The sequence below is a fragment of the Peromyscus californicus genome, unplaced genomic scaffold, assembly GCF_007827085.1.
Source record: "Peromyscus californicus insignis strain IS unplaced genomic scaffold, ASM782708v3 Scaffold_16__1_contigs__length_79575227, whole genome shotgun sequence".
Lineage (NCBI taxonomy): Eukaryota > Metazoa > Chordata > Mammalia > Rodentia > Cricetidae > Peromyscus > Peromyscus californicus.
Genome location: NW_026294458.1, coordinates 68,293,916 through 68,306,582, shown reverse-complemented (window position 1 = coordinate 68,306,582; position 12,667 = coordinate 68,293,916). Strand labels below are relative to the sequence as shown.

General features: G+C 39.3%; 1 long non-coding RNA gene across 1 annotated transcript; it reads left to right on the top strand.

The window, feature by feature from the left end:
- Positions 1–2,406: 2,406 nt before the first annotated feature.
- Positions 2,407–10,114, top strand: LOC128111581 (uncharacterized). Its single transcript, XR_008218677.1, has 4 exons — positions 2,407–2,518; positions 4,627–4,785; positions 7,747–7,836; positions 8,921–10,114. It is a non-coding gene; the product is annotated as an uncharacterized LOC128111581 (long non-coding RNA).
- Positions 10,115–12,667: the final 2,553 nt, after the last annotated feature.

The following is a 12,667-nucleotide window of genomic DNA, read 5'->3' as shown; positions in this document are numbered from 1 at the left end:
CATTTGCCCTACTGTTCCCAGAAGACAGTGTTTTTTTGTAGTCATCTGTGTTCTCTGGCTCTTATTTTCCAGCCTCCTCTCTCACAAAGGTTCATGGGCCTTAGAGGGAGGTGTTGTTTCTAAAAGGAACAGTATCTATGCTCCTTTTAGGGCTGGACAGTCTTCACCCTCATATCATCTGCATCTTGGCTAGTTTGTGGGTCTTTGTGTTAATTACTATTTGCCTGCAAATACAAGCTTCTAGGATTAGGGTTGAAAGATGCATTGACCTATGGATATAGACAAGCTATTAGGAGTTGGTTTAGGACTATATCCATTTGGAAAAAAAAAGTGGTAATTTCTATACTATATTCTATGATCTATCTAGCCACATTATCTTGGTCCAATAATGGTGATAGGCATGGGTTTCATCTTGTGAAGCAGTACTTAAATCCAGCTAGAAAGTGGTTGGTTGCTCTCATGATGTTTGTGCCACTATCACAATAGTGGATATGTCTTGCCAGGCCAGTCATTGTTGTAGTTTGTGGGGTTCACATACAGGTATGATTAGTGACTGCTTTTCTACTCTAGTAGCATACATTGTAATTTCTAGCACTATGAAAACTGGCCAGTAGGGATGAAGCTTCCAGATCATTACCAGCTTGATTTTTCCATGTTCTGATTTGAAATTCGTGGTGACTTCAGCAATAGGGTCTCTGATAGACTCCATCCACCCCAAACATTACAGGTTGTTGCCATTCCTCTTGGTTACCTTTAGTGGGGCCTTCCAATAGGTAAAAGAAACAATCATTAGAGTGTTGGATCTTCTGAAAAACTCTCACCATTGAAGAAGACACTGCAGTGCTCTTGATCTCTGGAGGAAAGCCAAGCTGCCATCCTCTCTAAGCAGAATTCAGTTTTATTATGATGTTTTACAGTAAAAATGTTGACACTAGTCATCAGCTTCATCAGTGGAAGAGTGCTTTGCCTTAGATTAGGAGACATTGCTTACATTTCGAATTCTATTTTTTTCTTTCTATTTTTCAAAAATACAACTTTGAAGCAAATAGGAGCTTTTAGTTTATTTGGACAAGGGTAAAAATAAAGACTTTGATGAAAATTATCAAATGCAATTGATATGTACCCTACAGTGATTTTTTTAATAACTGGAAGATGAACACTGCTACAAAATACTGCCAGCTTATATATTGACCCAGATCTTCCTTTTCCTTCAGCGTCTCCATAGGTATGTGCAGCTGAGTTCTATGTATTTGCATTTGAATACTCAGTCTTCTGTTCAAATATGGCCTGTCTATAACTGAGCTTACCTGTTCTTCAGTCGCCTGGTGCTACAGATCTGTTATTCAGTTCTGTTTACCGCATCAGCAAATGTTTAGCTATGTGGAATTGGAAACATGGAGCAAATTAGGTCAAAACTGTTATGTGTGAAAACACTCAGGTAGAAGGCAAATTGGTAATATCCTAGTGATTTCCCTCATATCTCTTACATAAAAACCACACTAATCTACCTTTCAGTGCTTGTAGTATCTCTTCTTCTCTTTCTATATTTATAGTATTAAAATTTTCATTCTGTCATGGATTTGTGGATGGTATCAGCAGCCCTCACTTTTCTTCCCATGTCCAAGCCTGCTGGCTGAATAAGGATGAGCAGAGCCCAATGTCTCCATGCATCCTGTGAAGTTTTGGATGTCAGGAAGCCTGGCTCATCTCTTTTCTACTTATGAAAATGACACTAATGTTCCTAAAACACATTTCTTACAATATTGTTCTTGAAAAAAGTGCTCATGGTCTTTTTTTCTTTTTTGTAGTTTAAAAAAATTAGCATACAAAGTAATCGGTTTCACGGTGGTATTTTCATACACACATGTCCCGTATCCTCCTCCCCTGTCCTGATAGCCCCATTTCCCCCTGTAGTATTCTCTCTCTCTATTTCTCCCCCCACATCTTCCCTTCTCTTAATATTCCTTATTCCACTTTCTAGTTTTATGAAAATGAGAGAAAATGTGGGGATTTTGTCTTTGTGAGTCTGTTACCTCACTTAACATAATAATTTCCGTAATAATATCCATTTTCCTGCAAATGTCATAATTTTATTTTTCTTTGTAGCTGACTAAAATTTAACTGTGCATACAAACCACCTTTGAAAATCCATTTATTGACTGTTGAACATTTAGATTTATCCCATTTCTTTGCTATTGTCAACATAGCAGCAATGAACATGACTGTATCTCTGTGGTAGAATAGAGTCCTTTGTGGATATGTCCTGGAGTATTATAGCTGGGTCAGATGGTGATTGTAACTCTACTGGCTTTTTTTAAAAAATAATTTTTATACTGATTTCTATGGTGGCTGCACCACTTTATATTCTCAGTAGTGTTAAGCTAATTTTCTCTTTCACATAGAAAGCTTAAACCTCAACCTCCAGTCTACTGTGAATAACCCCCAGTATCTCTCTAGTCATTGCTGCGTGTTTTGCAAGACGGTGAATTCTACAGGACAGCTTTCTCACAGTTCTATGGTATGCCATATTTTTCCTTGTCTAAGTCTCCACTTATAGCACATCACTATTGCCTTTTAAACCCTCTCCATTGTCTTTTCTGTCATTTAAAGTCCTAGTGATGGTGCTGGAGAGAGGGCTCAGTGGTTAAGAGCACTTGCTGCTCTTCCAGAAGACTGGAGTTCAATTCCTAGCTCCCACCTTGGGTTGCTTATGATCATCTGTAATTCCAGCTGCAGTGGAGTGAACATGCACTTCTTGCCTTCATTGGTACTGTATGCATGTGTGCATGATGTGTGTGTGTGTGTGTGTGTGTGTGTGTGTGTGTGTGAGCATGTACCACATGGACACACACACACACACATACACACACACACACACACACACACACACACGAGTAAGAGAGAGAGAGAGAGAGAGAGAGAGAGAGAGAGAGAGAGAGAGAGAGTATGCATAAAGTAATAAAATAAAAAAAATTGAAGAAGTTCTAGTCAAAGGCTTTGCTGACTCCTCATAGGAGGCCTTAACCTTTCAGAGGAGGGGATAGGGGGTATGTGGGGGGAAGGCTGGTGGGGGGAGCGGGAAGAGGGATAAGAGGAGGATCTGTGGTTGGTATGTAAAATGAATAAAAAAATTCTTAGATAAAAAATGAAATAAAAAAAAAAGAAGTCCTGGTCAATCACAAGAGAACCGACAGAATCACTAACCTGGGCTCATAGGAGCTCATAGAGTCTGAACCGACAACCAGGGAGCCAGAATGGGACTGACCTAGGCCCTCTACATGTATGTGACCATTGTGGGAGGCTGCCCTTTCTAAATAGAAAAGGAGGAGGAGTGGATGGGTGGGCAGAAGGGGAATGGGGGAGGGACTGGGAGGAGAGGAGGGAGGGGAAACTGTGGCCGGGATAAAAAAAAAAAAATGACTTAAAAAAATACTTTGCCTTAACAACTGGTTCAAATATAATTTAGTGTACTTCAAAACAATCACTAATAGGCCAATATTTAAATTTCTTTGTCCCATATATTATAGATTTTTCTTTTATAAAATTAAAATTTACATGTATGGGTGTTTTGCCTGCATGTATATCTGTGCACCATGTGATTGCCTGGTACCCACATAGGCCAAAGAAGGCATTGGGTCCCCTAGAACTGGAGTTACAGATGTTTATGGGCCATCATGTGAGTGCTGAGAGTTGAACTGGGTTCTCTGGATGAGAATAATCAGTGTCCTTAACTCTCCAGCATCCTATAAAAATGTTATGATGCAAAATAATTATTATGATTTATTGTTGTTCTATATGTATACTCTTGAAATAGAAACACAGGTATGGCATTTACCTGCAAACTACACAGAACTTTCCATTCAAAGTACATTGAGACACACATTTCCACACATGACATATGTACATAACAATCACAAATGTGCACGGTGCCTACATTATCTCACAAGGATATGCACATGCCGAACATGTATGCATATGTATGTATTAAAAATCTAAACAAAGGAAAAATTGGACTGTCCATTATGATGATGAAAAATGTTTTGTGATTGAACAAAAGCTTCCAGATGCATTTGATTGTATTTAAAGAGCTGAAAACTTGGCTTAGTTAAAACAAAACAACAAAAACCCCTCAAATGAGCAAGCAAGCAAACAAGCAAACAACCCCCCCCAAACTTCTCAGTGTCTATGGTCATTATTCTTAATTAAAACAAGAATACTTGACCTATTTCAAGTCATTTGACTTAAAAATAGCCAAGTTGAGAGAACTGGGGAACGACACGCGAGCATCATTCTCAGCTCTGTTCCCCACTCCATCTCTGATGCAGACATCCACCTCCTTGACTTCAAAGACAGTTCTTCAGAATGAGACCTCTGCATACAAGCTGTCATCTTTCCTCCCCCATTGTATCTGTAACTTACCCTAAATATCTGTGTACCGTCAAGCCCATTGAGATCTAGTGTATGGAAACATGTCCGTGCACCATGTCACACACCAAGGAGGTGCTTTGCAAAGTTTCTGGTTACTAAATGGAAACCTTGACTTGCCTCAACAGAGGCACTGAAAAGCCAGGAGCAAGTGCAGATCAAGAACTGGTCAGTAACCTTATATATGTTTTTTTGTTGAAGGTTCATCAGGAATACAGAATTCTGGGATGTGGTCTCTGTTCAGCACAGTCCTATTCAAGAAATAAGTCAGTCAGGCCCAAGAACAAGTCTGGAGCTCAGCATGCTTCTGGTGTATTGACAAAGGCTTCACTTCTGACCACTCTACTGCATTACCAAAGTGTGAGTGTCTTGGGAGATAGGAGAGTAAATGTTGGATGTAGGCTTTGAGAGTATATAGGCTTGTGTTTGAACCCTGGACATAGCCTTTTTTACATAGTCCTTGAACTACATCATTAAAACTTACCTTGGTTGTACTTTTTTATCCTTAAAATGGGTAGGATAATACATTTCTTGTGGCTCTGTCGTGAAATTTATAATTCTCAGCACACAGTAAGTGCTTGTATTATAATTCTTCAGAGAAATACATCTAACAGCATGTATGTGTGTATATGTGCATACATATGTGCACAAAAAGAATTATAAGGAATTTGCCTCATGATTATTGAAACTGGCAATGTTCGACATCTACAATCTGTAAGACTGAAACCCAGAGAGAGTTGATATTTTGTCTAGTCTAAAGATCAGAAGAAAACTGATGTTCTAGAGTATGCTGTCAGGAGGAATAAATGGTCCTTTGTTTGAGGAGGATCAGCCTTTTGTTATAGTCATTCCTTAGTCTTACCTATTTCGACTGGGGTAAGTTGAAGTCTCAAAATAGTTTTAACTAATAAGTAATGCTTGCCTGCAGGGATGAGGTCAATGTGCTTTACTCAGGCTTTTTGTATACACATGTGTGCATGTGTTCTTGTGTGTGTATGTGAGTACAGGTGGGCACATGCCAACACATGCACACAGAGAACCTCCTCTGGTGTTACTCCTTACCTTGTATCTTGTTTGAGACAGGGTGCCTTGTTCACTGTTATGTATGCTGGCCTGCAGGCTTTTAAGGATCTTCCTGTCTCCATTTCCCATCTCACCATAAAAGGACTTGAAAGACTTCCACTACCTTATTTGTTCTCACGTCTGTTCTGGGGACCTTAGCTTAGGTACGCACACTTACATGCTAAGTACTTTATCTAATGAGCCATCACTCCTGCCATTACTCGATCTATTACTTTTAATATTTAGCTTTTCAAAAAATAATTCCAGAGCTCTACAAATATGTTCTCCTAATAATCTATGACTAGTAATATGCTGTTTTCTTTCCTGAACCCTGATTCTATTAATTAAAAATCTCCAAAATTTAAATATAAGATTTTACCTTCTATCAAATTTACTTAAAGAATAAAAAGTATAATTTATTTTGATTGTTATTATGTATAATAACTTTGTTATTAATAAAATGATTGTTCAAAGTCCAGAAACTATTAGAACTTGGAATAATAAAAATATTTAAGGGACTGGAGAGATGGCTTAGTGGTTAAGAGCACTGATTACTCTTCCAGAAGACCCAAGTTCAATTCTCAGCACCCACATGGCAGCTCACATCTATCTGTAATTCCAATGCAGAGGATCTGACACCCTTACACAGACATACTTGTAGGGAAAACACCATAAAAAAGATAACAAAATTATTTAAGTTAGTTAATGCTTATTAATTTATTTTTGAGATATTTCAGTCATAAAGAGAACAATATAGTGTTCTTGTTTTTACAATCACAAAAATTCTGTTGCTTAGGTAACTGCAATGCTATATAAACAGTTTTCATTTTACAATCTCAGGTATGTATGCCTTCTAATATTCCATTCCTTGCTGGGAATTTGCATATTAGGTCATTCACTGGTCAGCATGCTATGAAATGGACATTTTCAACTTCTGCCACTCTAGGTATTTGCTAAATTAAAAGATAAACCGTGACTCACCTGGAAGGTTTCCATCTCTCTTTCCCATAAAGGGAGTGGTAAAACCACCAGTGTCACAGGCAGAAACTTGAAGGGCCTCTTTGAATCGAGGGAGAAAAAAAATCTTGTTGGATATTAAATAGAGTAGATTGAGAGTCTGGATACCCTGATGCTAATCTCAAACCTGGCACCAAAACCAGATGTAACCTTGAGCAGACCCAGAAAGTAGAGATTAGACCCGGGGAGCTTCTTTGGTCTGTTACCCACAACTTCCATTAAGGCTAATAGCTGTCTTCACTGCTGTGGTAGCTGGCCATAGAGCTTGGTACATTTCAAGTTCAGACAGGCCCCTGCAAAGCTCTACATCATCCTTGGTAGACACATATCTTAGAGTGAACTGGGTCAGAACCTGTGAAGATAGCACCTCTAAGCCAAGAGACAAAGTACAGTTTTTGAAAGTGCTGATACCAACTGAACGAAGTGATAGTACAGCATGGAGGTCATTCAGAGAACAAGTAGTAAGAAAGCAGGAACCCTTTATGGCCTGTAGTCACAAAAGTGTGAAGCAGAAATGCAAAAGAGAGATCCACGTGAATAAGACAACTAATGTTCTTGGTCATCTAAAGCTCTTATCTGATGTTTTCTTGAAAAAAAAAATCAGACATACACAATTGTGGGTATGCATTTCCCCAGTAAAACAAATAAACAAAAACCCAGCCATGATATTTTGGAATACAGAGACTCTGTAAGTTGCCTCTTCAAAACCAACATTGTCCTTTTCTGTGTCACGAATGAGTTGTCTGTGAACTTTCTATGTCACTATAAAATAAGGAAAGGGGCTGTTGTGATTGCAGTTTGGTTTGAATGTGTCCCCCCAACCCCACCCCAGAGATCATGAGTTGAAAGCTAGGTACTCATTGGGAAAGTGGGAGGTGCTTTAATCTCAGTACTTGGGAATCACACACCTTTAATCCCAGCACCTGAGATCTCATGCCTTTGTTTCCAGTATTTGGGAAGCACACACGCCTTTAATCCCAGTACTAGGAAGGAGGTGGAATGGCTGGGCAGAGAAAGGTATATAAGGCCTGAGGACTCAGAGACATTCAGTGAGAAGATTCGTGGAGTTGGCGAGGTGAGGAGTAGCTGTGGCTGATTCCTTTGTCTCTCTGATCTGTCAGCATCTACCCCAATATCTGGCTCCAGGATTTTTTTTATTATAAGACCATTTAGGAATTCGTGTTACAGGTTGTGGGATTCAGCTTCTTGTGGTTTTATTCCCCATGTGACTTCTCCCTTCAGCATCTGCTCTGGTCATTGTGACACCATTGGCTGCAAGGTTCTCACCCGAATCCAGCTGATGCTTGTACTCTTCTTTTGAATCTCCAAACTGTGAGTAAAATAAGCAGCCTGTTTTAGATGTTTCATTATAATAACAAAGAAAGGGACCAATACGGGGGAATGTTTGAAAGTGCTGCTAATAAAGCTGACTTAGATTGGGTTTTCTAGATGCAAATTTTGAGGCAATTTTCTTGGTCAGTCATATGTGAACAATAGCATGGATTTGCAGAGAAGCTCTGGTATTGAATCTTACTTGGAGATTACATGGAGACCCGAGGTGCTAGGCTTTTTTTACTGGGGCAAGAAATCCTTACTTAGTACTTGCCAATTCCTGAGAGGCCTGTGGCCAAATGGGTTCCATGAACCTTCCAAGGCAGTTATTCAAATAAGAGTATCAGGGCTTTAAGGGAAAGCTCAGCTGTTTAAGGCTGAGTTTCACACATCTGTTAAATAATAGTGCCAGAGGGTGGCTGCTGGAAGAAAATGGGCACACAAATCACTGAAAGAGTAAACAGTATTCACGAAAGTGTGTGAGGGAGTCTGGGGGTGTCCTCTGTCACTGATCAGATGTCCTGCATGAAGTTCACTCTGTCCTGCTGTGATTTCTGCAATGTGCTGATCAGATGATGGGCGGATGACTCCAGCTGTTCCTTTTTTCATGGTTGGGTCAAGGCTCTTCTTAACATCTGTCAACATTGCCACCTACCTAAGAGTTCTTTTACCCTGTTGGGGTCAGATGGCTTGCTTCTAAATGTGACTCAGATTTTCCTAACACCACCTGGACTTTTATTCCTGAAGGTTAATTTAACTCTTGATTATTATTCTCTCTCCAGGCTGTAATTGTAATCATCCATTCTCAGTAAAAATCTCTGTAATTGGAGCACTAGAGATGACCTAGTGGGTCATGGAGGTGGGGGTCTTAGAAAAGCAATGACTGTGATTTGCTTTAGGATTCATACACGTGAATGTAGATCACAACAAAAATACCTCTTTTTTTAAAAAACTTAATATTTCAGAAAAAAATCCCTTCTGTTTTTTTGGGGTTAGCACCCCCACATATGACTGGTATAATTCTTTGTAATTCTTTCTCTCAAAAGTTTTTTCAAGTCAGGACTTTCTTCTTTGTTTCTTTCAGCACCTCTCAGCTTGGAATTCATCCAATAGAGCGTTGAGACAGAATCCAAAGTGGCTTCCTGCTTCCAACATCTGTTGTGCCTCAGCTCTTCCCTAAAATCTGGCGTAGAAAGCATCCAACCATATCTCTAAATCACTAAACTCTAATAATTTTCTACTGGATAAAGTAGAAAATATTTAACATGACTTAGAAACTATTTTATAGTGTGGAAGTGTTACTTAACTTTTCTTATTGTTGTAACAAAATGAATGCTTGACTACCTAGCCACAAAGGATTTCAGCATTCGTTTTTGTAGAAGACATCCCACCACGGCAGGGAAGAAACAGAAGCAGGAGCCAGGTGGCTGGTCGCATTGCGTCTTCATTCAAGAATCGGAGAGCAAGGAATCCTGACTAGTGTTTCACTTGCTTTCTAGGATCTTGGTCTATCGGACGCTGCGACCCATGTTCAGTGTGGGTCTCTTCTCTTCAGCCAAAGCTTTCTGCAAATGCCCTCAGACACATGCAGAGGTGTGTCAGGTTAGCTGAGATCACACTCACTACCGTTGTCCCTCCCCTCTTCTCCTCTACTTTTAGCAGACTACTGGCGTTTCCAGGAATACAAGAAGGACTTGCTGTTCAAACTTGGTCCTTCATTGGTTGGTGTACTGCGTGACTCAGCTTAAGTGACACATTGACTCTGAAGCTTTTGTGAGGCCCATGTATGGGCTACCTTATTTCTTTTGTCAATTACAGCTCATTTTGTTGAAGGAGTTTCTTCTCCTATGGATCTATCAGAGTCAAATGCTGTGAGAGTGATGGTCTGGATGTTAATTTTTTTCAAGTTTAGTGATGACAGAGTAGGAAGCAAACAGATTAATTAATGACAACAAAAAATACAAAGAGACTATCTGCTAGGTATTATAGTAATTCTCAATATTAATGTATCTGGGATTTAATTTTAGTTATATGTTACCATTGAAAGCCACCATATCTGGACACCTATGCAGTTATTTCTTCATTTGCAGTATGGAACTTATGTGTATAAGTTCATAATTTTGATAAAATATTATATACAGTGATTTCTTAACCTTTCTCCATTTAAAATTAAGATCTTCTAGCTACCAAGATTAAATCATATTATCTTTTTGGGTAAACTCATTACATTTACTGTGGTAAACAAAACCTAAAATGATACATAATTGCTCCAAATAGAAAAAAAAAAACGAGACAAACTTCTTATAAGGAATTATAGTACAATGAACATTCGATCTAAGCTTCAACAACTTGGCAGTGGTTTGAAGTACTCTCACTTTCATTTATGACACTCGGTATATAACACTACATATCACTATGCAGTTCAGGGAATGTATTATACTTCATAATTTAATATAAAATAAGGATTTTGGGGGATTTAGTATGTTTGATTATCAACTTGTTTGTGTTTAGAGATGTATGTGTTGGTTTCAATGAGATGACCCCATCGTCTCTAGCATCTGAACACTTGGTTCCTTGTTGTTGGGGCTATTTGAGAAGTGCAGGGCATATGGCCTTGGGAGATGGATGTCACTGGAGATGGGCTTTGAGATGTCAATGCCATTTGTCATTCCCATTGCTATCTCTGCTTTTTACTTAAGAGTTCAGCTGTGTGCTTTCAGCTGGTATTCCAGTTCTCATGCCTCCACTCCCCCATCGTGAACTCTAGCTCTCTGGAACCGTAATCCGAAATAAACTCTTTGTTTTCTAAGTGGCCTTGGTCACGGCGTCTTGTCACAATACAAAGTAACTAATGCAATGCCTAAGAGATTAGTAGAGCATACCTTTGGGTATGTCTGCAATGTTTCCAAGAATCCTTAGATCATGAGGGCTCTCATCTAATGAATGGTTTAAACCAAGGATAGATTCAAAATTTAAACAGACCACTGGCAGTTGTGGTGAAGAGTGAGACTAGTAGGAAAATTGTGTTGCTGGGGCATGCCTTTGAAGAATACATTTTGGCTCTTGTCTCTTCTTATTATCTCTCTCTCTCTCTCTCTTTTTTTTTGGCTACCATAACATGAGCAAGTTTCCTATAGCACATGTTCCTTTACCAAGTTCTGTTTTCCCTCAAGTTACCCTAAAATGGATCCGGTTGACTTTAGACTGAAACTTTGAAACTGTGAGCCCAACCAAATCTTTTTTTTTTTTTCAGGTATTTTATCAAAGCAATGAGAAAGCTAATGAACACAGTGCCTGATTTATTTGTTATACAGCATTTCTCTTCTCTCTGTAAAGAGCATGTCCCAATACTCAGAATGAACGTCTGGAACTATGGATAGGCTTGTCAATTAGGGTCACCTGGGAAGAGGAAACCTCTATTGGAAAATGGCCTCTATCGGACTGGTCTGTGGTCATTTACTTGATTGTTGATCAATGTGAGAGGGCCTATTTTACTATTGGCAGTGCTACCCCTGGGCAGGTGGTTCCAGATAATATAAGAAAACAGACTGAGCAAGCCACTGGTATCAAGCAAGAAAACAACACTCCTCTATGCCAGTGGATCTCAACATGTTTGAGATGACATGTTTTGCCAAATCTGCATCTCCAAAAATATTTACATTATGACTCATAACAGTATTAAATTATAGTTAAGAATTAGAAACAAAATAATCTTATGGTTAGGGGTCACCACAACATGAGGAGCTGTATTAAAGTGTCCCAACATTAAGAAGGTTGAGAACCACTGCTCTAGGGCCTCTCCTTCAGTTCCTGTCTCCAGGTTCCTACTGGAGTTCCTGCCCTGGCTTCCTTTGATATTGAACCATGACTGGGACTTGTAAGCCAAATCAATCCTTTACTTCCCAAGTTTCTTTTGGTTATTGTTTTAGGGTTTTTATTTCTGTGACAAGTACCATAACCAAGCGCAACTTGGAAAAGAAAGGGTTTATTTCAGCTTATAGTTGTAGTCTATTATGAATGCAAGCTTGAGTAGGAACTCAAAGCAGGAACCTGCGGTACTTCCACATCAAGCATGAATCAAGAAAATAGCCTATAGACTTACCAAAAGGTGAATCTTATGGAGGCATTTTCTCAGTTAATATTCTTTCTTCTGAGATAGGTCTAGGTTTGTGCTGTGGGATGTTCTGAATGTCAAATGTGTTGCTCTGATTGGATAATAAATAAAACACTGATTGGCCAGTAACCAGACAGGAGGAAGTATAGGTGGGACAAGCAGAAAAGAGAATTCTGGGAACAGGAAGGCTGAGGCCGAGAGACACTGCCAGCCGCCAACATGACAAGCAACATGTAAAGATGCCGGTAAGCCACGAGCCATGTGGCACAAAGTATAGATTTATAAAAATGGGTTAATTTAAGATAGAAGAACTAGATAGCAAGAAGCCTGCTGTGGCCATACAGTTTGTAAGCAAATATAAGTCTCTGTGTGTTTACTCGGTTGGTCTGAGCAGCTGCGGGACTGGCGGGAGAGAGAGATTTGTCCTGACTGCGGGCAGGATCAGAAAAACTCTAGCTACAGGTTTGTGTCAAGTTGACAAAAACCAACCAGCAAAGTCCTAGCAATGTATGACAACAATTAAAAGCAAACTGGACTAGCACCAAGCCATACATGTACATCCAAGTAACCTGATTTAAAATGAAGGCAGATGATTCTAACTATTGCTTTCTAATCATTTGCTTTTCCTTTTTGGTGGTGATGGAGTTTAAACCCAAACCTCATGTAAACTCAGCGTGCACTCCACCACTTAGCGCCACAGCCAAAAAAAGACTAATA